Here is a 26,580-nt window from a genome sequence, read left to right on the forward strand (position 1 = left end):
CGTTAGAGAAAGCAGAAGGGTTCATCACTGGGGTGTGGGATTCTTTGCTTACCGCACTCAAGCGACAATGTCAACCCAAAGAAGACGATCGCTTGAGACTTTCCATACAACACGACGGTTTGAAATCCCCTGTTTCGATCGAGTTTAGCAGACCCGCAGAACTAACTGCTTCCAAAGTCATGGACAAGATTCAACACGTGCAACAATCTAATGACCAGTTTGACATCACCGATGGAAAAGCCACACTGGACATGACCCACGTCTCTCCTCCTCAAGGGACCGGACAACGCAATAAGGTGTTACTGGTGAACGACCTTCGCAGCACCAAAAAGAGTCTCGTCCAAATTCACAATTCTCAAGACCAGATGTGTTTAGCCCGAGCCATCGCGGGTGGACGAACCTATGCCAACAAGAACCACACGACAGAATGGAAAAGAGCCTGGAAAACTATTCGACCATCGGACCGAGCCAAACAACGAAACGAAGCAGAACTCCTGTTACAACAAGGCGACTTGCCCAAAGACACACCCTGTGGCATTCCTGAGATGCAAAAATTGCAAGATGCCCTAGCTCCACGATACACCTTGAAAGTGCACCCTCAAGAAGTGCGCGGACCTCTGTTGTTTCGAGGGAAAGACTTTAAGGACGGAAAATACATTCATATCTATTATCACGATGACCATTTCGATACCATTACCAGTATCACTGCATTTCTGCGATACAGTTATTATCGTGAGAAATGTGACTGTGGCTATAACAATCGAGAGCAACAAAAACATTGCGGATTGAAATGCTCAAGATGTTTGGCGTCTCCACCCTGTCTGAGCCAAGGACAAGAAAGAGTACATTGTCCTGCTTGTCTGCGTACGTTTGTCAGCCCTGCCTGTTACCAACAACATCTCAAGACGCAAGGTTCACAGCAGAAATGTGCTTGTCAACTCCTGAGATTGTGCCCTACGTGTGGACAAGGCCTACGTACCAATAATGCCAAGGCACACGTATGTTCAGGAAAAAAAAATGTCACATTTGTCATCACATCGTGGACTTGGAACACCAATGCTACGTGCAAAAATACCAACCTCTACCAGAGAAAGAGAACGGTCACAAGAAGAAAGGCAATTTCATCTTTTTCGATTTCGAATGCATGGAAGAGACCGGCATTCACATTCCTAATTTCTGCGTGGCTCATCGAGCGTGCGAGAAGTGCATTCAAGAACCTATTTTCAGTCATTGCCCTCACTGCAGCAAGATTCCGGGAGGATACGATGGACAGTTTCTTTTGAGGTATTATACGGAACAAGGCATCGAACGTCCTAAAGTGACTTTGAACGGAGCCAAAATCATTTTCATGCAAGTGGGACAAGTGCAGTTTAAAGATTCGATGAGCTATTTGGCCATGCCTTTGAGTCGAATGCCTAAAACGTTTGGAATGACAGAAATGGCTAAAGGTTATTTTCCTCACTTTTTCAATACGGAAGCCAATGAACACGCCGTTCTACCCCATTTGCCTGAGGCTCACTATTACGACCCCGACAACATGGGTACCGAACAACGAGAAGCTTTCTCCGCTTGGTACCAGGCTCACGCCTCGGACCCTTTCGACTTTCAGGAAGAAATGTTAAAGTATTGTCGTTCCGATGTGGATATTTTACTGCGTTGCTGTGGAACATTTCGAGAACTGTTCATGGAACACGGAGGGGTCTATCCTTTGAAAGAAGCTTGCACCATTGCCAAAGCGTGTTCCTTAGTGTACCGGCAACGATTCATGCCTGAAAACACCGTGGCTTTCATCAGTCCTCAAACGACCAACTATGTCAAACGTCAATACTCGGTCAAAGCCCTACGTTTGTTACATTACTTGTGCGACAAGGAAGACAAATGGATTCAGCATGCCTGCAACGGAGGAAGCGAAAAGACCATCGGAACGTATTCGGTCGATGGCTGGGACTTAGAAAACCCCAAGATCGTGTACGAGTTTAACGGTTGCTTATTTCACGGATGTCCCGTCTGTTACCGTGATCGTAGCACTAAAAATCAGTTTTTACAACGAACCATGGAAGAATTGTACCAGGACACTTGTCACCGACGCCTAAAGTTAGAACAGCAAGGATACCAAGTGGTGGAAATGTGGGAACACGAGTACGATCACCGTTTGAAAATCGATCCCGAATTTAAACGCCTCGTGGAAAGTTACCAGTTCATGGACTTGCTGAACCCGAGGGATTGTTTGTACGGAGGTAGAACCAATGCCACCTGTTTGCTGTACCAAGCCGACGAAGAGAAAGGAGAAGAAATCAAATACTTGGACGTGTGTTCGCTGTATCCCTACGTGTGCAAATATTGTCACTTTCCTGTAGGGCACCCGCAATTGTTGACGGAACATATCGAACTGAAAAACATTCGACAATACGAAGGTCTGATCAAGTGCAAAGTTTTGCCTCCCACGGACTTGTACCATCCCGTGCTACCTCACCATTGCCAAGGCAAACTGATGTTTCCTTTGTGCCGTACTTGTGCCGAAACGTGCAGCCAAGATCAGCCTTGTCAGCACACCCAGGAAGAACGGGCTTTGACGGGGACGTGGGTCAGCGTAGAATTGTTCAAAGCTTTGGACATGGGATACCAACTGTTAGAAGTGTACGAAATTTGTCACTTTCCCAAGACACAACAATACCACAAAGGTGACCCCACGCAAAAAGGCATTTTCCCCGACTACGTGGATGCCTTTTTGAAACTGAAGCAAGAATCCAGCGGCTATCCTTCCTGGTGTCACACTTCCGAAGACCAAATAAAATTCAAAGAGAAATACTATGAACAAGAAGGTATTCCGTTAGACCACATCGAGAAAAACGAAGGCAGGCGATTGTTTGCCAAAGTGATGTTAAATTGCTTGTGGGGTAAAATGGCACAACGACCGTGTTTACCCAAGACGGAATATTTGACAGAACCTTCCCGCTACTTCCAGATGATTCACGACAAAACCAAATACATGAAACACGTGGACGTCGTTCGTGAGGATTTGATCTTGGTCAATTACGAAGTAGATCTGGACTTTGTACAAGACGATCCTTTTGGAAATGTCATCATTGCGGCTTCCGTGACAGCTCATGCTCGCTTAAAATTGTACGAAGCTTTAGAACTGTTAGGGGAACGCGTCCTGTACTTTGACACGGACAGTTGCATTTACATCCATCACCCGAGTCAACAGCACCCTGACATGGAAGGAGACCGTTTAGGAGCCTGGACAGACGATGAACACTTTAAAGTGACCACCTATCAACCGAACAAGATTGTACGTTTACCCACTCATCACATCGTCAGTCGACCCTTGGAAAAAGTCTATCAAATCGTGTACCAGAAGCGAGTGAGACTTCCCAATCACTTTACGTTGCCGTATGGACACGTCGGTATTGGTCTGTATATATAAAGGAACCCTAGGCAAGATCGATAGTTCATTGTGACTACCAAGACCAAGCGAACAAGATGAATTCTTTCAGAGAAACACGAAACAATTTTAGACAGGCACAATTCAAGTGTGGGGCTTCGGAAGTGGAATGCGATTGTGAGCCTTGCGATGGGTACGATGCTGTACGTTGTGACCTTAGCGATGCCGTAAAGCATCGTGGGAACTTTGTTCTCACTACCCCTATCATGGAAAGTGATGATGTGCGTGTCAAACCTGAGGGATGCGAAAGCGATGCCACTCGTCCTCTTGGACACATTACTGGGTTTCGTTTTAAAGGGGAATGTCGACCTTCACGTTTACCTCCCTACTGATGTCATCCAGCCCTGAGCAAACTCCTGTTCATGTCACTCAACCCTCATCGAAACGAACCTGTGAAAGACGAATATTCGTTTCCTGTGCGTTTGTCGGAATACTGCGACTTTGAAAATCGTCTTCAATCGTTCAAAGGAAAATGGCCTAAGTATCTGGGAGGACCGACCCCTGAAGAATTAGGCAGAGCCGGATTTTTCTACTTGGGCGAAGGAGATAAAGTCAAGTGCTTCAGTTGCGGTGTGTCACTTCACCACTGGGAACCGCAAGATTCGGCCTACGTAGAACACGCTCGATGGTCACCGTATTGTCATTACTTACCCTTAGTGGGACCGAGACATTGAAGTAACTTACCATAATCTGTTTATGGATACTTTACAAGAGAACATTCGCGCTTTGCCTGTGGAGTTGAGAGAAAGGATTTACCGAGAGCTGGTCAAAATACAAGTGAAACGTAAAGAACAGTTGCATCCGTTACGTCACCGGTGTTTCAACCACTGGTACCTGAATGCTATACAAGGACTGATTGAGTTGAAAGTGTTCCATTGGACAGACATTGATCAACGACCCCCTGGTTTTAAAAAGGAATGGTTTGGTATGGATAATTATATCTACTACATTGTAAACGTACTGGATCCAATTCCAGAGGAAGAGTTAACGAATTACCAACATCTTTTACGCAATGTCGACTTAGTGAAAGAGGAAACTTCTGAACGAATTGTAACGTGTAGATTAGTGTTTAAACGATTTAGAGTCGACAATGAATTAAAACCATGTCTGTGCAAACAGTACATGTCTTGTATCAGACAAAAGAGGATTTAGCATGACCTATTCATGGATACTTTACAAGAGAACATTCGTGCTTTGCATGTGGAGCTGAGAGAACGCATTTACCGAGAGCTGGTCAAAATACAAGTCAAACGTAAAGAACAGTTGCAGCCGTTACGTCACCAGATCTTTAACCACTGGTACCTGAATGGTATAAGAGGACTGATTCGTCAGAAATTGTTTCAGTGGTCAGACCTTGTTGAACACTTTCAGTTAGTGAATGAACTAAACGTTCGTAATTTTGGTTACTTCGAGATTCACCTAGTGCAACGTATTGAGGAAGACGAGTTAAAGGATTACCGACATATTTTACGTGGAATCTGCTTAGCGGAAGACGAAACATCTAGACAAACTCTGACGTTTCGGTTACAGTATGCAAGATTTAGATTTCCTACTGGAGAACGAAGATGTCTAGTTAGAAATTACCTGTATTGCTTCCGAAACAAAGAGACTATAAAATCAGGCTGCCATGCCACGGATTATGTCACATGTTATTGAACAGATTCCGTGGAAGGAACTCAATGACCATATTCAAACCGTGGATCATTACCATCGATTATTACAAGAACTGTATCCATTCGGTTTGGGTCGACAAGTGGTGTGTGTCTTAGTGACTTGTTTTCTGGGATTTCGTTTACCAGCCGATTCCTTGTGGACTCTTTACGAACAGTACTTACCACCCCAATGGCCTTAAATGGTCACGAAAGACTCCTTTTGCTCAAAGCCTTGCGGTTTCATCTGGATACTTCTCGACCTCAACAGGAAAAAAAGATTCGTCAACTTTTAGCTACCCAAGACGTGTATGACGATGTGTGTGTAGCTTGTGAGTTACACCCTCATTGGACAGATGTTCGTGACTGGAAAAAGGGGGGGGGGGGGGTTGAGGCTTGGACCCAAGAAGTGGCTCAGTATGCACAAGAGTTGTCCAAGGAAAAAAGTTACTTTTCAACCTGTGTTAGTGACAGTGCCAGAAGAACCCGTCACCGAGAACAACCACTCGCTTCAGGACAGGACTGTCATGGACATTCCTGAAAGGTCATTCCGGGAGGACACTTGTGTGACAATACCTCATGTAGAGACTGTAAGAACATTACACACTGTCCCTAGGACATCTTGGTTACCCAAAACATGTTGTACAGAGACTTGTTTATATTCCACTTTGATCGTTTTGATGTGTTTTTTATTCCTGTACATGACTATTTGGGTTTTATGTATTTTTGTCTTTCGTGTTGTTCATATTTGAAACATTCAATAAACGTGTCCTGAAAAAAGTATATAAACTCTTGTCTTGTTTGTTTTCGTGTCACAAGTGACATTCCTAACACTATGGCTACCTCTGCTGTCTCTGCTCCCTCTTCCTCTACTGTCAAAGTCATCGACGAACACTTAGATCGTGCCAGTTGGGAGGCTTTGTATCTTCGCCATCCCTTTAACTTGCTCATTGCTGGACCTAGCGGTTCAGGCAAAACCGAATTCGTCAAACGTTTGATCGAACATAAACATCATTTGATCGATCGGCCACCTCAGCGGATCGTGTGGTGTTACAAAGAGTGGCAATCGGCGTACAGCCTCTTGCGAGAAAGTCAAGGCGATTCCATCGTGTTTATGGAAGGCATTCCTAAAGAAGACGAAGGCATCGTCTCTGACTCACGTCAAACCCATTTGGTCATTTTTGACGACATGTTAGGAGAAGACAAAGAAGAAATTAAACTGTGGTTCACGCGCAAAGGGCATCATCGTAATGCCAGTGTCGTTTACATCACTCAAAATTTGTTTCAACAAAGTAAAGCCCATCGCACCATCAGTCTCATTGCGCATTACGTGGTCTTGTTTAAAAGCCCTCGAGATAAATCGCAAGTGCAAGTCTTAGCCAAACAGTTAGGGAAGCCTTGGCTGACTCAGGCGTACGACGATGCCACTCAAACTCCACACGCCTATTTACTCGTCGATTTGAAACCTACGACCCCCGATGATTTGCGATTTCGTACCCACTTGTTTCACCACTGGTGCCAAGACGGAGGGCCTGTCCTGTACACGTCTCCGTCCTCGACTTAATTTCACTCCACAAAAAAATCTATAAAAACCTCAGACCCTTTTCGTCTGTCTCACACACATTTTGAACATGACGTCCCTTCAGTCGCATCTTCCCGTCAAATTGATTCGTGCCTTGTATGGCATCAGTCGAGAAAAAAATCCACAAATACGAGCTCGTCTCTTAGAAGCTAGTCTCAAAGAAGTCTTACGATGGTTCACGGTGACGGCACGTCAATTATTCCAAGGGATCATTCAGATTCCTCATCAAACCAAACGCTTTTTTGATCGGAACAAAATCACTTTGACCCAACTGGCCGATCACCGCATCGACACTCAAACCAAAAAACAAATCATTTTGAAACCTGGAGGGAGCGGTACTCTAGGAGGCGTCATCATTCGCTCTCTCTTAAGATGGGATCCTAATGCCCCCAAACTTCTCCCCAAGAAAAAAGTCAAACGAAGCTCCAAGAAGAAGAAAAAGACCAGGTCCCCAAGGAGAACTTCTCGAGTGGCGGGACCTCCTCTTACCAGACACCACCCCGGAAAAAGAAAAGAAGCCCCCAGAAAAAGAAACAGAGAAAAAGTCTCCAGAAAAAGAAAAGTCCACAGAAGAAAACTAGTCGCATGAGAGTCACTTCAGCCAGGACGCAACTTTACACTCGCAAACCACGACCTGCCACGGCGGTGACCGCGTCTCCGGCAGCCTCACGTTCATCCACTTCCCCGTTGATGACACCAAGAACTGAAGAGTACTTGGAGACGTTGATCACACCAAGAACATCTCCGTTGATGACCCCAAGAACTTCCCCAGTGGCAGGTCCCTCCAATTTAGCGACAGTGGCCGCTGCTCACAAAGTACCTTCTCCCAAAATCAAAGTCCAAGAGAGATCGGCATGTTACAAAGTTTACTGGATTTGTCCAAGCAAGAACTGGCTCGATTTATTCCGTTACGTACCCCTGCACGACGTGTCATGCCTGTCCTGAAGTTGATACGACGTAAAGACAATCAGTGGCGACGCGTTCCAGTATAAAAAAAGGTGTATGACCAAGTAGGGTATCAGTGTTTTGGTGCTCCTGAAGATGTCACCCTCCAGAAAACATCCCTCTTCTAAACAACCCCAAGGAAAGAAAAGGAAAGGACTGCCTCCTCGTTTAGTCAAACATGGGGACGTTATCTGTCCTGTCCAAAGCTTCTCCACCTCTCCGCAAAAAGCTCATTCAATCAGCCTCCAAAGAGGTCATCGATACCGTGTGCGAATGCTGTTTGAACGTCTTGAAAGGCACGATCCCTTTGTCCAAACACCAGAAACAATGCTTAGGCAAACATCGTCACGTTCTTCGCCAAATGGTTCAAAAGAAAATTCCCATTCGTCAAAAGAAGAAGATGTTGGTCCAACGTAGAGGCATTTTACCCGTCTTGTTAGGTCCCTTATTGAAAGGAGTCTTGGGAACCATGTTGGGAGGACTGGTGGGAGCAAGATAAAAAGGCCCTCGGAAGTCCCAAGATCTCAGAATCGACCCCTGACAACCCCATGGAAGGACGAAAACTAGATTTAGTACCTTACAAACGATGGATGGAATACCATCGTTGGCAAGAACAACGCACCCCGCATTTACCTCCCAATCCCCATTTGAGCGAGATGTCCCAGTTACAACACGAATTGCAGTCCTTGATGGATCGCCAAGATTTGTCTGAAACAGAAAAATCGCAAAAGTACGGTCAACTCTTGCAACGACTGCAACTCTTTCACCAGAAAGCTTTAGACGAAACAGCTCTACCCACTCTGAAAGATTTTAAGACCTTGATGAATAGTCCAGCACCATCATCACTACCACCACCACCACCACCACTACTACCATCCCCAGGGGTCACCAGAGATTCTACCCCACGAAGACCTGAGGAAGAAGAGATGCGAGAAGTGTTTCAAACACCGTCAGCAGCTCCCATTTCGAGTAAGATTGCAGCATACTTGTTGACCCCGTCCCCCACACCCCAACGAGAAGAAATGAAAGCTTGGGTTAAAAAGATGATGTCCACTCCTCCTTCGACAGAAGTGAAAAAGAAAGAAGGGAAACCAGAAGTGAAAAAAGAAAAGAAGACCAAAGCCATTCCATTGCCACCTCCACCACCACTACCCTCGACTTCTACTCCCGTAGCCCATCGGACACGTAAATCCGTTTCTAAACCACACTTTCCTCCCACCCAAAGTAGCATCACCGAAGACTGGGTGACTTATTAACACACAAAAATGGAAAAACTCTTAGCCAGCATTTACTACGATCCCTCCCATTCTGCAGGTTACGCAGGAGTTCAAAAATTATATCGTGCTGCCAAAACTCGACTGAAAAGTCTCCGTTTACATCAAGTGCAACGATGGTTACAAGAACAAGCTGCCTACACTTTGCACAAACCCATTCGGCGCAAGTTTGCCAGAAGTCGCACCCGAGTGGAAGGCATCGATCATCAATGGCAAGCCGATTTAGCCGATGTCTCTCATTTGGCCAGCTACAATCGTGGCTATAAATATTTGTTTTGTGTCATCGACGTCTTTTCCAAATTTGTCTGGGTCGTGCCCTTGACTTCCAAATCGAGCAGTGAGTTAGTGCGAGCCCTGCAACGGGTGTTGAAACAAAGCGGTCGTCACCCTCTTCGATGGCAAACGGACAAAGGCACCGAATTTCTGAACCAAGCTTTCCAAAAAGAATTAAAGAAACGTGACATTCATTTTTTTACTACCGAGAATCCCGAAACCAAAGTTAGCATCGTGGAACGTTTTCAACGCACTTTGAAAGAACGCATGTGGAAATATTTTACGCATCACCACACTCTGAAGTACATCGACATCTTACCGCACCTGGTGCAAGCGTACAACCAATCTTACCATCGAAGCATCGGACGTGCCCCGCAAGAAGTGACTCCCGAGAACGAAGTGCTGGTGTTTGAGCGCCTGTTTGGTACGTCCACGACGAGGGCTGTCCCCAAGAAATGTGGAATGTTGGCCGTAGGAGATTGGGTGCGCATTGGCAAAACCAAACGCACTTTTGACAAAGGTTGCTTACCTAACTGGACGACCGAATTGTTTCGTGTCCCTGGATGAGTGCATGGCCGTCATCCGGCCGTCATCCTGCCGTCTATAAATTGGAAGACATGAACGGAGAGGTGCTCAAAGGAACGTTTTATTTGCCCGAGTTACAACGTGTCACCAAAAAAGAAGACGACGTGTACGACATCGAAAGCATTCTCGAACGCAGAACCCGTAAAGTGGGCACACGACGTGTCAAAGAAGTCAAAGTACGTTGGAAAGGATATCCGCCCAGTTTTGATTCTTGGATCGACGCTTCGCAAGTCATCGACTATAAAAAGAAGTGACCATCATGCCCTTTCACACAGACGCAGCTACGTCGACCACTCCTTCACCCAGTTCTTCTGTGCAAGATTTACAAAAACAACCCTTGTGGGTGTGGTGTGGAGAACGTGTGCCTAAAACGCAAATCGTCTTTTTCTGTCAAATCATCGTGGTGTATTGTGTCATCGGGGCAGCCATTGCCAATTTGAGTTTGCAACAAGGAGACAAACAATTGTGGACCATTTTATTGAGCAGTTGCATCGGTTACCTGCTTCCGAATCCCTCCCTGAAATTCTCTTCGAACGGGAACCACGGAAACCTTGTGTCCAGTGCCAGTGCCAGTGCCAGTCACCACTCCAAGCACAACAATAACAACCCCATTTTGGGCCGAGACACGCCTCTGACGTCCAGTAACCCCTCGGACAGCCACAGAACTCTGGAATTATGAGTCACCAAAACCAATTTTACTTAACCTTACCCAGTGACAGTTCCATGGAGGTGTTTCCCCACAACACATTGTGCTGTTACACGGCCAAATTACCTCAGGCCACCCCATTAGAGCATGAAGCCCATTGGGAAGTGGCTTTGGTAGAAATGATTTATCCAACACAAATCAAAAACATCACTGAAACTCAAAACACTTTTGACGTCGAAATTCTGGACCGAACGGTGCAGCAAACCATGACGAACACTCCTCAACATAGATCATTTCTTGCGAGGGACCCAATACCCCGCAGCAGCAGTGACACTTCTCCTCCTTTTTACGTTTATCACTTTAAAATTAACTCAGGCCATTATTTTACTGGTCAACATCTGGTGGAGGCCATCGCTGACAAATTCTATGCAACATTTGACAAAGTTCTGACCGGACTAAAAAAACGTGTCACCATTGAGTACCACAAACTGTCTCACCGTCTACTCATCAAATTTGAAAGTGAGGAAAAAAGTATACGTATTAAATTTTGCCCTGAATTGTATGACATTTTGGGTGGAGACCTGAATTTGGTCACGGATAAGCACTCCAAAACAATTGAGAAAGCAGAGATTGACAACAACGGGCATTTTGCGAGGTATTTTCTTTTCCCGGTAGAACTGAACCAGGGACTGAATTTGAAGTTCGTGTACTCCGATGTGGTGGAGTACAACGTGGTGGGACACACCTCTATGCCGTTACTGCGTGTCATTCCTTTCAAAGTAAATTCTGCCACGGCCACTGACGAGGAAGGTGGAAACACTTACCACCTTCACCGCGAATTTGTACATCCTCACTATTTACCTGTCAGCAAGTCGTATTTGGACACGGTCAACATTGCTATAAAAGGAGATTTGGGACAAAATATTCTATTCACCAAAGGAAAAGTCACGGTGAAACTCCATTTTCGAAAACGGTTCTCTCACGACTCATAAGTCATGTATCCAGTGTACCGAGGGATTGCTCGACAGCGAGGACACGGTTTAGGAGATATGTTAAAATCGGCCTTTCGTTCAGTGGCCCAGGTGTTGAAACCGATGGTGACACAAGGCAAAGAATTTCTCCAAAATGTCATCATCGACAAACAAAACCCCAAAGAAGCCTTCATGAGGGCAGGCAAAAATGTCTTGCTACAAACGGGTAAAGACCTTTTGGGCCGACGAGACACACCTATAAATGCCCTGCACGCTACCGAGTCAGGCATTCAGCAAGGACAAGGCAGAAAGAGACGACGAAGAAAACACCCTTTCACCAGACTTCACACGTCTAAAGCTAGAAAGACAAAGAAAAGAAGAACCGTTCGAGACTTAGACGTTTTCGATTATTAAGAAAGAACAAAAAGTGATGCACCGAGAGTCTTGCGCCTGTTCAAAGTCGGAACTGGATCTGTTTGCCATGCCCCCCACCATGATGACGATGCAAGAATCCCAGTGGGTGGAATTTAATCCCGTCTCCTCATTGGCAGATTTCGCTCCCATCGAGTTTGAAATCAAGGGACAGCCCGAAGATTACATCGATCTGAATAGTAGTTACTTGTACTTGAAAATCAAAATTCTAGATAAGGGAGGAGATACTATAGTAGACGAGAAAGTAGCTCCCGTCAACAATTTCATGCATTCCTTGTTCAGCTCAGTGGATTTGTACTTGAACAACAAACTAGTCAGTAGCAGCATGGATACTTACCCTTACCTTGCTTACATGGAAAATCTCTTGACGTACGGAATAGACGCCAAGAACACCCATCTCAATGCATGCGTGCTATGGGAACCTGACGATGCGGGTCAGTTTGACACAACCGAACCGGATCCAAGCAAAACACCACACAATGAGGGATTTGTAGAACGAAGAAACAAAATATTAAATGGAAAGCGTTTAGAACTGATCGATCGTTTGCATTTGGACATGTGGTTGCAAGAGAAATATTTGCTGAACGGTGTAAATGTCCGCTTGAGACTGAATCGTAGCAGTACCGCTTTCCATTTGTTGGCTGATAGTGCTGGCGTCAATCCCAAAAGCAAAATCGAGGAGGCGAAACTCTACGTACGACGCGTGGAAGTGTTACCCAAAGTGGCAGACGACATCAGTCAGACGTTGAGCAGAACGACCGCCAAGTATTCCATACGACGCGTGGAAGTGAAAACGTTCATCATTCCCGCTAGCCATCATTCCATGATCGAAGATCATCTGTTTCAAGGACAGTTACCCAAACGTTTAATCCTTGGTATGGTCAAGAATTCAGCCTTCAACGGAGACTTCACTAAAAATCCTTTTAAGTTTAAACACTTTAAGGTGAAGAAAATCGAAGTCAGTCGCGATGGCAAGACACTGTGTACCAGACCTTTCGAACCTGACTTTAGTGACGACAAGATCAATTACTTGAGATCGTACTTGTCCCTGTACGAAGCCACCGGTCAGTTAGGGACCAATATCAGTCACGGCATTACGTACGAGGATTACGCAGGAGGCTATGCTTTGTGGGCTTTCGATTTCACTCCAGACCAAGGCAGTGAAGAGGGACAGTTCCACCCTATAAAATCTGGCCAGATTCGTGTGGAACTTCAGTTTGCAAAAGAGCTGCCAGAGACAGTGAACGTCATCCTGTATGCAGAATTCGCTAATAACATAGAAATCAACAGTTTGAGAGAAGTCATTCTAGACTATTAGAAGCTATGGAAGACTGTTATCCCTCTTTACCTAGTGGAGAAACTTTGGACATGGAATGTGAGGTGACCGTGGAAGGAGAATCCCAAGACAAAGACGAAGAAGTTGTCATGATGAAGTCGAGATGGCCAGAAGAAGAAGCCCATTTAGTCTCCTGTTTTGCCAAACACTTGGTCGAAAAAATGACGGAATTGATCAAGAAAGATTGCTGTGGATGTCAAAACGATCATCCCAGTCAAATTCAACACGATAAATGCCTGATGCTGAGTCCAGAAGAAAAATTGGACGAGTATCTGGACGAAGCTTGGAGTCTCATCTCGGACGAAGTCGTGTTGCACCAGTGGTATAAAGACTTGCGTGAACATTCTTGTCCACCATTAACCACTCAAGAGATCGATCGTATCGAAGCGCTCCTGAATCAAAGTGAGGAGACGAAGCGAAGAAACGGTTATTTGTCAGACATTTTCAAGCAAAAAGTCAGGATCGAATTGATGACTTATTATTACCTGTGAAGAAGAAAAAACCCCACACAAAATATGGATACCTGGGAACTTTATTACCTTTTGAACCACAGTTCGTATACGGCTTCTTGGAATCCTGTCGTCTGTGCTAAAGATGAACTCCCTCATCGCAAACCTCAAGACCATCTAGCTTATGTGATCAACACGGACGACAGTCATCTCCCAGGAACCCACTGGGTAGCCGTTTACTTTCCTCAAGAAGGATGTGTGGAATATTTCGATTCGTATGGATTGCCTCCTTTGGAAGACGATATCATCGACTTTATGAGAAGAAATGCTCAGACCACCCGATTCAATAATGTGAAATTACAAGGCACAGATTCCTTGGTGTGTGGACAATATTGTGTGTATTTTCTGCATCATCGCAGCCTGGGCTATTCCTTAGAACATTTAGTGACTCATTTTGATCCTCGTTCGTCTTCTAGAAATGATGTGAAAGTAGATCGATGGTTTTGTGACCATTATGCTTATCTTTTATCTCTAGCTAGGAAACGTAGTGTCCATCAATGGCCTAATGACTTCCAACAGTGGAAATCACAATTTCATTCACAACGTTGTCAGCCCTGTTTAAAGTAGAGTGTTAATTGAAAAAAATGTTTGTCATTTGAAAAAAAAATGTTTGATGTTATATTGTTGGATTATTTTTAAAAAATGTTAGGGTTGTTGTTGGTTAGTGTTAAGTGATTTTGAATAAAAAATGTGTTTTGAAAAATAAATGCCTTTGTGGTTTGTTTGGCTATAAGAATTTTGATTCATGCTCTTTGACTTCTCTCTATCCCTCCCATAACACTATTTGAACGTTCCGGCTCAAAAACCGTAGAGGGATGTTTTCCTTCACGTCCGCGCTTTGACTTTAAAGCCGGGGGTAGCCTCCAGTCTAACCATCCATTGTCGACTCATCCTCCTACGAAGATGTGCTCCAAACTAGCTAAGCTAAACGAAGCCTACGTGAATTTGCATAGGGTCAGATACAGTCTGACACCGAAGCCAGAAGAGATAGAGAATGTGAGAATGTTAAAAGTCACTGAAGGCCTGATAGAAGAGCTCTTCAGAGAAGAAATGAACAGGGAGAAAGAAGAATGGACAGAGAAGTACAGACTTCAGAGATAGCAGCAACAGCAACAACAGCATCATCAGCAGCAGCAACCTGAACCTGACAGAGGCTTTGTCGATTGTCGTATTGACACCAAAGAGTTCTTCTTCTCTTTCCGAAGAAGCAGACCTATCGTCAGAAAGTCTATCCTCAGAGGACATCGCATTCTTAGAAACTAAAAGATTGCCATAGCAAACAAAAAAACAGCCCTTTTCAGGGCTACCCAATACTCTAGAAAAGAAATAACAATCGATTTGCCAATGTGTGTAGGTAGAGTAGTGTGAATATAAACACTGACTCTTTTTTATAGTGTGAGGGTATGTGTTTGTGTATAGGATTGTGTGTTTGTAAGTGCTCACGTACGTTTGTGTGGATAGTAGATTAAGATTACGTTTTTTTTGCTGTTTGAGGTGTGGGGAGAGTAGATTTGGGGTTGGATTGGATTGCTTTGCGTATGTAATAACTTACAAGTAGAATTTATGTGGATACCATCCCATATTAACATACCAGGTAACGATATGGCAGATATAACAGCTAAACAAAAACTAAACGAAACCACTCACATCAACCTAGATTATAGCATATGCGAACTCAATAGCATATCTAAAACCCTCATTGATAATAAATGGCAGGAATTATGGAACACAAGCACTCAAGGCAGGAAACTAAAAACCATCATTAAAGAAGTATGTAGAAATAGGAAACCACCCAAAACAAAAGGCAGTGAACAAAAATTCATAAATAGAATACTCACGGGCAAAACCAAGCTGGCTAACAGCTTCGGACAGTACATAGGACCACAACCACATAACCCTAACTGCTACCACTGCAGGGTCCCAGAAGTCATAGAGCATATTTTTAACAACTGCCATACACTTGAAAAAGAAAGGGCTAAGTTTAAAGTTAAACAGCATAAAATTGGATCCCCTACAACATACCCAGAATTCTTGATGAACACAAACCCCAATATTAATCTAACATTAAAAAATATCATAAGTTTTATACACAAATCCAATCTACTCAAAAAAATCTAAGAAAGTAAATCAAAGACCAGTTAAAAATATAACAAATCACTGTTTGGGAATTATGACGGCCGGCTCGGTCTCGTGGGTTCACAGACTGACACAGCCGTTCATAGCCCGAATAATAAAAACCAGTTAAGGACGAATATTACAAAATCACTGTTTGGGAATTATGACGGCCGGCTAGGTCTCGTAGGTTCACAAACTGACACAGCCGTTCATACCCCGAATAATAAAAATCAATTAAGGCCACAAAAAATTAAAATAGGAAAATAGGAATTAATTAAAACAGGACTCCATAATAACATACAAACAACCATAAAACAAGTTTTCATTCCAAACCTATAAGATAGGGAATCAAAATAAATAAGGAATTCATGAATAAAAAAAAAAGAAAAAAAATTAAAAAAAAAAAAATACTCCTAACCGTCTCCTTGTCTCTTAAACAACATCTGGCTGAACTTTTAAATCAAGCTTCCACAGCTATTTCTACTAACATACTCAGCCAAATCCAGGCAATGTTGGCAGACGACACTGAAGAATTTGAAACTTCCACGCTGGCAGCGGCCCTGGAAGTATCATCATCCGGCGGCGATGAAGCTGATGAACCTGCACCACCTAAACAGAGTGGAAAAAAGGAAGGCTCTGTCTACCGGAATATCGGACCGGGAAAGGCAATTGATGATATCAAAAAAGCGGGCCACTTCGTCAATGCCACAAGACCGGGTGTCCTAATGTGACGTCATCGCTGCCGACCAATCGTGGCGGGAGTCACATACTGCTTGGTTTGACACCTGGGGCATTTCAATCCAACTAAGAAACACGAGTGTGTGGTGTGACTATTCCCACTCATGTCTATTAGCCTTTCAGTCAGGTTGTTAAGGACTAGTTAGTCCTACACCTGAGTGGCTAAATTAAAAAGTACTCTTTGAGTACATAAAAGCCTGGGGGATGAGGCTCCTTTTCCTTCCCCCAGGAGTAATTAAAAATCACGCAGTGCGTGAATAAAAAAGTGGTACATGTTCAAAAGAACGAAAACCACTATAATCCAACTAACTAACTAATCAATTTTATGTTTTAGGGGATGTTTTCTTTCACGTCCGCGCTTTTAGTATAAATTGAAACTCGCTGGGCAGTCTAGCTACCCTGTTCATTCGTTGACAAGACAATGAATACCAGAATTGTGAAACTGCTAGAACTCCAGATGCACCTGGAATATGCCAGGCGCATACTAAATGAACTGGCCGCGGAGGCCATTGTCGAAGAGGCATGGATGAAAGAGGAGGAGGAAAGAAGAAAAAAAGAAGAGGAGGAAAAGGAGAGAGGAAATTTCAGAATCCCAGAGACAGAAAATTGGGATTCTGAAGCCACTTATCCCGCCTCTCCACTCCCAAGAAGAAAGGTAAAAAGAGACTGGGGAAGAAGATATATGTGTGGTGCCAGGCCTGTAAGGTGCCATCATTAACCAGGTGTCACTGGAGTTCAAAAACGAACAGCCCTTTTCAGGGCTACCCAAACCTTTAGAAAAGAAATAACAATCGATTTGCCAATGTGTGTATGTAGAGTAGTGTGAATATAAACACTGACTCTTTTTTTGTACTGTTTGTGTTTGAGTTTGTAAGCGCTGATGTAGGTTGGTGTGGATAGTAAATTTGGGTTTCATTTTAATGCTTTGCGTGTGTAAATAGTAGATTAAGGGTTTGTTTATTGATGCTTCATGTATGTGGATAGTAGATCATATGAAATGAGAAAAGTAGGGGATGTTTTCCATCACGTCCGCGCGTTTTAAGTGATAATCTAGGTAATATCAATTTTGTTCTAGGGGGATGTTTTCCATCACGTCCGCGCTTTTCGTATAGGAACCCACAGTATTCGTCGTTCAAACCATTCTACAGAGAAGATGGCTTCAAACCACCTCGATAAAATGCAAACATTGCAAGACGTCCTGGACAATTTGGGCATGATGGAACAAATGCTAGTGAGGCTAAACGAAGATCACTATTCTTATAGTCCCCATCGAGTGAAGATGGAGATTAACAATTTACGAAAAGTAAAGGACATGATAAGTGATGTGATGAAAGAAATAAAGGAAGAAAAGGAGGATGAAGAGGAAAGGATAAGGATAAGAGCATGGAATGAAAAAATTGAAAAAGAAGAAGAAAATGAGAAGAGGAAGAAAGAAGGAGAAGAGAAGAAGAAGAAAGAAGAGAAAAAAGGAAGAAAAGAAAGAAAAGAAGAGAAAGAGTGTAGCACAGAAAATAAGAAGTTGGTGGAGAAATAGAAGAAATTAGAAGAAGAAACCCAAAGGCCCTTTTCAGGGCCACTCCTATTTCTCGAAAAGAGGCTGACTTTCCATTGCCTACCCTTTTTTCTCTTTAAAAAATAGGGTCCCAACCCTATTCCATTTCCCCTTGAGGCTCAACAGGCCCAAACGTCTTTTTCTTCCAATGTTAAATTCCATTGAGGCTAAACTTGCCCATGGTTTTTTTCCCATGTTAAATTTCCATTGAGGCTAAACTTGCCCAGGGTGGTTAATGTTAAATTTCCATTGAGGCTAAACTTGCCCAGGGAGGGTCTGTAATGCTAATTCCCATTGAGGCTAAACTAACCCCCTGTACTACTGGCAAAGAAACGGTTACTTGTCATACATTTTCAAGCAAAAAGTCAGGATCGAATTGATCACTTATCATTACCTGTGAAGAAAAACCCCACACAAAACAGGGATACCTGGGAACTTTATTACCTTTTGAACCACAGTTCGTACACTGCTTCTTGCAATCCTGTCGTATGTGCTAAAGATGAACTCCCTCATCGCAAACCGCAAGACCATCAAGCTTATGTGATCAACACGGACGACAGTCATCTCCCAGGAACCCACTGGGTAGCCGTCTACTTTCCTCAAGAAGGATGTGTGGAATATTTCGATTCGTATGGATTGCCCCCTTTGGAAGACGATATCATTGACTTTATGAGAAGAAATGCTCAGACCACACGATTCAATAATGTGAAATTACAAGGCACAGATTCCTTGGTGTGTGGACAATATTGTGTGTATTTTCTGCATCATCGTAGTCTAGGCTATTCTTTAGAACATTTAGTGACTTATTTTGATCGTCTTTCTTCTAGAAACGATGAGAAAGAGATCGATGTTTTTTTTTTACCATTATGCTTATCTTTTATCTCTAGCTAGGAAACGTAGTGTCCATCAATGGCCTAATGACTTCCAACAGTGGAAATCACAATTTCATTCACAACGTTGTCAGCCCTGTCCAAAATAATGTGTTAGTTGAAAAAAATGTTTGTGATTTGAAAAAAAATGTTTGATGTTATATTGTTTGGTTATTGTTAAAATGTTATAGTTACTTGTTAGTATTAAGTAATTTTGAATAAAAATGTTGTGTTTTGAAGAAAAAAATGCCTTTGTGGTTTGTTTAACTATAGGTATCCTGATTCATGCTCTTTGACTTCTCTCTATCCCTCCCATAACACTATTTGAACGGTCCGACTCGAAAACCGTGTAGGGATGTTTTCCTTCTCGTCCGCGCTTTGACTATAAAAACGGGTTAGTCTGCAGTCTACCCATCCATTGTCGACTCATCTTCCTACGAAGATGTGCTCAAGATTAGCCAAGTTGAACGTAGCCTACGTGAATTTGCATAGGGTCATGACAAGTCTGATACCGAGAATGTTGAAAGTCACTGAAGACCTGAAAGAAGAGCTCTTCAAGGAGGAAATCAAGAAGGAGAAAGAAGAATGGACGGAGAAGTACAGACTTCATAAACAGCAGAGACAGCAGAGAAAGCAGCAACAGCAGCAGCAGCATGAACCTGACAGAGGCTTTGTCGACTGTCGTATCGACATCAAAGAGTTCTTCTTCTCTTTCCGAAGAAGCAGACCTTATCCGGTGAGAAACCCTGTCGTTAGAGGAGGCCGCCATCTTATAACCTAAAAGATCGCCATAGCTTCAAGTTCACAAAAAAAAAAAAAAAAAAAAAAATTTTCAGGGCTACCCCATACTTTCGAAAAGAAATAACATTCCATTGCCTATGATATGTTAGTCAGTTAGAAAAAAAAAACAGAAGTGAGTCTATATGCACATGATTTCTTTATCTTGGTTAGAAAGTGTGACTCTAAGCCCTTCGTTTCCGTCGCTTATCAAAATTTTTAAAATAGTGATGGTCAGTAAAAAGTGAATGAGTGTTTCTTTTAGGTCTGTCCTTTTTTTTTTTGTTGATAATATGGATAATGTAAGTTCGGGTGCAACGAAATTAAAAGAATTAGGCCCAGAACTCGGTGTGGAGGGAAGAAATATACGCAACAGCAGCGGGAGAAAGAAATGCAGACCCAGCCAGTTAGCACTCCACCCACCTCGAGACCACAAATAACATCTAGTCAACAGCCGACTATACCTAACAAACAACCCACCCCGGAAAGAGTCGTGGCAGAACAAAGGGCCAATTATGTTAGATAAACGGTATGGCAAACTCAAACTCAATTATCGGAGGCACTACGTTCTTCTCTCACTCCGATACCACAGGCAATCCCAGCTGAAAGAACAACCACAACAACAATAACAGCGACAGACACCATAGCAGCGGATTTGAAACTATCTACCTCAACTGAAGAATTAGTATCAGAACCAGAAGAGGAAATAGAGGCGGTTGAGGAGGAGGAGGGGGACGCTGACCCTCGTTGAGAAGTACACCGAAATGGGGCTAGATCAAGCATTGTATGACGTCAACAAAGCAGGGCAGTTTATAAGAGCCATACAATACGTTGCCTACAAATCCCTAGACACCTTTAAACCAAAACCTTCTCAATGGGGATTTGGGGTCAGAGTTCTCCCCCAATTCTACAGACAAGCCTACACTGGATACCCCCTCAGTCAACTGGTAGAAGCCCCTGCTTACATTGCCGCCCATCATGGCTACGCATTTCCTGATATCAAGAATCATGAGACTAGGAGTGCGGGAAAGATCGTGAGGGCGAAAAACAGACGTGGTACCCTCTAGGGCTCCAAAAGATTGCCTTTTATTAAATAGGGAACCATATTTGGCTTGGTATCCCTCCTTGACTAAACTATTCTCGAAACAAACTTGACCCACTGGAACACCGCAACAAACTTAACTTGTTAAACCTAACAGTGACCAAACTGGTATATGTCGCTTAGACATCTTAATTTAAATAAGATCAGTATGGCTATTTTTATGTACACTAAGTACTAATATTAGATAGATATGTTGGGAAGTAGGAAATTTAACAGACTTGTTAGATTTGAACTAATTCCACAGGTGGTTAACACATTATTGGTACTTTTTATTGTCCATTAGCAAAAAACGGGACTTGATTTAAAATAAGTACGGGCTGGCGTTTTGGGGAGTATTAACATCCATGGCTGTCTTGCTGAATACCTTTTTCCTCCTTTACTACGCTCGGACAGAAAATGAGTGTGTGGTGAGACTATTCCCACTCATGTTTAAGCCTTTCCGTCAGGTTGTTAAGGACTAGTTAGTCCTACACCTGAGTGGCTAAATTTAAAAGTAGTCTTTGAGTACAGAAAAGCCTGGGGGATGAAGCTCTCTTTCCTTCCCCAGGAGTAATTAAAAATCACGCGGTGCGTGATTAAACCAGTGATACATGCTCCATTGGAGCGAAAATCACTTTAATTCAAGTAAGCAAGCAAGCAAGTTCGGGTACCGTCTCTAGCACTCTTGATGACACCAACTGTCTGGGTTATTTTCTTTCTTGCAAGCCCCTATGTTCCACTTCTGTTTGTGATAATGACTCGTGATACTTCACATTTTCTAAAGTGGAAATCTTTACAAGCCGTACAAAATACAAAACTTATATGACTTTGGCTTTTGACACTTGCACAGACTCTTCACTTTATGTGTCACGAGAAAATTGTATATCCAATTTTTACCATTTTCAAAAACACGCACACACTTGCAGTTTGACCAGAAATATGTACATCTTGTTTTGTGGATAAGTCACAGACAAGTCCAAGCATATATAGATGGTTATGAACGTTAGGAATATCCCCTCATTTTTTCAGAAATGTCAAAACTTTTATGTGCATTTTCCCTTTTCCACTCTATAGTAGTGCTTAGATTTGTTCCAAAAACGAAAAAAGAAACGAAACAATTTTGAAAAAAACTGAATTTTGAATTCAGGTTTCTCTCTGTTTATAATTTTTTTCAAGTTGATGGTGCATGACAGATTATATTCGCCTACCTTTCCAAAGTGAGAGACATTTCTTCACATGTCACTGCCTTTGTTAAATTCGGTTTCATTGGTTAGTTATCGTTAATCTTTAATTTTTGATGCATTTCTTTTTGATAGAAGATTTAAAGCTTTCTATTGTTGTAACGGTATTTATGTTGTTTAGTCTGTTGATGAAATTATCTGTAGCAAAGTGCTTAAGATTTTTCATTCTTTTTATTTCAAGCCCTACCAAAGGAGACCAAGTTTGTCTTGAAAGACGATTGAAACCCTAAATTACACGGGCGTGAAGAAAAACATCGTTGTGTTCATTCTAATCATGCTTGCCGTATCTCTTTGTGTTTTAGAGGTCATATTTCTTCTTAAGTAAATACACGCATCAATAGACAGACAGATTGGGTCATCATCCTTGAGGTTCACTGTACTTTCGGTTCTTTACTTCATACAAACCCCAAATTTATTAGTTTGAATAAAAAAAGAAAAAAAAGACAACATGCCCCTCAATACTGTAACACGTCTGTTCTGACTCTACCGATGTGAGTGTGAGTGTTTATGTTAAAATGTTTAAGTGAGATATAAAAAATGGTCAGATTGAAAACGCGAACCAATACTGTGACGCTCAGTATTTTGATGTGGTAAGAAGAAATGGTACAATACACAAAGAGGGCTTGTAAGTTCACATTCCAGTCTGTCTGCACTGTAATGGTAACAACGCAAGAGCGTAGGGATTATTATGCCACACAGTTTTAGAACAAAACAATGCATCACCCGTTGTAAGCCATTTCATTGGCTATACTTATTTTCTTACCGCGTTCACTTCGAATTGACTTGAGTAGCTATTCACACAGTGACGAGAATGGCCATGCTTTACTGGGTCTATCCTATAGGCGATTTATATAAAAAAATATTTTAAAAAATTAAACTAATGCACGAACAATCGTACCATGGGCGATCCCATGGAAATTGTGTCCGTCTTATTGCAAAATATATCAACATTTAATTTAACCGTGCAGATCGCTAGAACAAACCTCTAACAATACATTTTGAAAAGTGCTGTGTGACACGGATCGCCATTGTCGCTTGTTGTCTGCTTTCTTCTTCGAAAATAGATCGTTTCGTCTTGACTATAAAAATTTAATTTGACTAAGTTTTACGCACTACTTGAACTCATAAATTTACGTTGTAGGTGTAAGCCGTCGTTCTCAGTTTTCTGGAAGTTCGTTTTTGTGTTTCTCAGATGTGATACTATTTTTTACGGACCGAACGAAATTTCTTTTGGCGTGAATCAGGACTCGTGGTTTTGTGGCATAATTGGAGAGCATTGATTAAAGCTCAGTTATGTCGTCTTCGAAATCGCTGACACGGATCTGAGCTAACACTTCAGCTCTTGTGTGAGGCGACACGGCACGTCATTGCCTTTTACTTTCTCAATGAAATCGTTTCATCTTATTGCAAAATTACATTTGACTAGGTTTCATACGCAGCAAGTCCCTGTATATAGGGAGAGTGTCTTAGCTTCAGAGTATTCATTCAACTCTCAAACGATCAAGAAGATGGAAGAGTCAGCACAGATCGACCTGCTGGTCAAATATTTGCTAAAAGTCATACGAAAGCATAATTCACAGGCGAAAGTGGCAACAAAACTTACTCTTTTGGTCGTTGATTTGATGAGAGTCATACGAAAGTGTGTAAGTGCTGATGAAGTTTGCTATATCTGCAAAGGTAAATGGGTATTTGTCTCCAGAATACCTGCTTCGTCTAAGAAAGAGAGACAAAAGTCAAGATACCTAATATCGTTGTCGGGAGAAAGGACACTGGGATTCAGAGTGCCCTAAGAGAAAAGAGAATAAACAGAAACAAGACGAAAAAGAGAAGAGGGATTCAGAAGAAGAAGAAATTGAAGATGATGAAGAACTTGTGCCAGTGAAGACATGGAAATGGAAAAATTGACAATGTGAGCCGATGCGTTGGCCCTGATGTGAAATTTCATACTACCTTCTAAAAGAGAATAGACCAGAAAGAAAACGTGTGTCTCTTAGTCTTGACATTGTATAATAAGGATGGCGTGTTTTGTTTTTACTCACACTTTATGAAATTGTGCTCTTTCACCTCTCTCTATCCCTCTGGAACATGTTTTAGTTAGAATTGAAATGAAAGGATGTTTTCCTTCACGCGCGCTCTTTAGGCATGCAAGTCGGTAAACAATAGTCAGTCTATTCATCCATCATTTTGTGTCTTGATGTTTCCTAAATCACACACTGATGCCATAAAATAACGGGTTAAATGGGTTTTGTAGTGTTGGGGGTGGGGTGGGGTGTAGGTGTTTGGCAGAGTTGGTCATTGCAGGTGAGAGCTTAGGTGCTTTCAAAAAACTTTTTCTGCTTCACTCTGTGTTGATGGAATATAATGGGTTATTTTCTTCACTCTATGTTGATAGTATATATAAAGGGTTATTTCTTCACTCCGTGTGGATAATGTATAATGGGTTACTTCTTCCCTCTGTGTGGTTAGTATATTATGGCTTTTTCCTCTTCCCTCTTTGAGGATAGTGTATATTGGGTTATTTATTTCTTCTTCCTTCTGCGTAGATTGTAGATATGGGGTTTATTTTTTTACATCTCACCTCCGTGTGGATAGTAGGTATGGGATTTGTATTCTTCCTCTTCCATGTGTAGATAGTATATATGGGGTTTGTATTATCTCCCTTCTGTGTGGATAGTATATTTGGGGTTTGTGTTTTCCTCTTCCATCTGTGTGTGTGTGTGTGTGTGTGTGTGTGTGTGTGTGTGTGTGTGTGTGTGTGTGTCTGTGTGTGTAGGTGTTCGCGTACGTTGTGTAGATCGTATATTTGGTTGTTGTTTTTTTTTTTCTTCCTCCCGAGTGTGGATAGTATATTTGGGGTTTGTCCGCGTTAGCGACGTTGTGTGGATAGTATATTTGGGGATTGTATGCGTTCGGGTAGGTTTATATGGATAGTATACTTGGTTTTGTTTTTCCTCCCTTCCGTGTGGATAGTATATTTGGGGTTTGTTTTCCCTCCTTTCCCTGTGGATAGTATATTTTGGGTTTGTACGCGTTAGCGACGTTGTGTGATAGTATATTTGGGGTTTGTATGCTTTCGCGTACGTTTGTATGGATAGCATTTTGGGTTTGTTTTCCTTCCCTTCCGTATGGATAGTATATTTTGGGTTTGTTTTCCCTCTCTTCCGTGTTTATAGTATATTTGGGGTTTGTACGCTTTAGCGACGTTGTGTGGATAGTATATTTGGGGTTTGTATGCGTTCGCGTACGCTTGTATGGATAGTATATTTTGGGTTTGTTTTCCTTCCCTTCCGTGTGGATAGCATATTTTGTTTTGTTTTTCTTCCGCTTCCCTCTGTGTGAATAGTATATTTTAATTTTGGTTTTATTCTTCTCTCTCTGTGTGAGTGTGTGTGTGTGTGTGTGTGTGTGTGTGTGTGTGTATGTTCCCGTACGTTGTGTGATTAGCATATTTCGTGTTTGTAAGCGTTAGCGACATTGTGTGGATAGTATATTTTGGGTTTGTATGCGTTCGCGTACGTTTGTATGGATAGTATATTTGGGTTTGTTTTCCCTCCCTTCCGTGTGGATAGTATATTTTGGGGGTTTTTTTCCGTTTCCCTTTGTGTTGATAGTATATTTGCGTTTTGTATTTTTCTTCTTCTGTGTGTGTGTGTGTGTGTGCGTATGTCTGCCCGCGTACGTTGTGTGTGTGTGTGTGTGTGTGTGTGTATTACTCTCTGTTTGTCCGTATAAAACTCACTTTATCCCTATCAAATACACTGTACCTACCTACCTACAGTAGTGCGTATTCAGGTCAGCCACTTGCAACACTGTTGCCATTTATCCCCTAGTATTCAGTACAGTGACGTCACTGACGCTGGAAATTTTGAGACTATAAATATGGACTTGGGGTTTTCCACAGGTTGTAGCTATACATATGTACTGGAGTTAATAAACAGGAACATCACTCAAGCTGAGGCTATAAAAGATAGTGGGGTTTTCCAAAGGAATAACCCACAAGTTGTAGCTATAAATAGATAGTGAGATTTCATAGGAATTTCAGCTGATTATATCTATAAATAGATACATGGGTGTTTGTCCACGATCGTCACACAAGTTGATATTGTAAGTAGTTACTAAGTTTATCCATTTTAGTCTAAACCATTGTAACTTAATTTTCGGGGATATGTTTATTCTCCTTTAAATTCTGGGACAATTTCGTCATTTTAGCGTTACTTTTAGTCACATCCATTTTGTCGTTGAGCTTTTCCTTGATTATAGCTATGTATAGCATCATTACAATTATGGAAATTTTTGAACACCCCAGCAAAATTTCAGGTCTTGGTAATGCTTTATATATAAATCTCAGGCTTGTACTAGTGTATGTCTGTCTCTGTCTCTGTTGTGTCTGGCCCTCTACCATCATTGTCCCTAGATAGACCCAATCCATTGTCCCTCTATAGTCCCATCCATGTTAAAATTCCCCATGTTAAATTCCCATTGTCGCTAGACAGGCCCAAAATATATTCCCCTGTTCAATTTCCCATTGTCCCTAGACAGGCCCAAAATATATTCCCATAT

This window comes from Sinohyriopsis cumingii, chromosome 1 (genome assembly GCF_028554795.1).
Source record: "Sinohyriopsis cumingii isolate HCF-2022 chromosome 1, ASM2855479v2, whole genome shotgun sequence".
NCBI lineage: Eukaryota > Metazoa > Mollusca > Bivalvia > Unionida > Unionidae > Sinohyriopsis > Sinohyriopsis cumingii.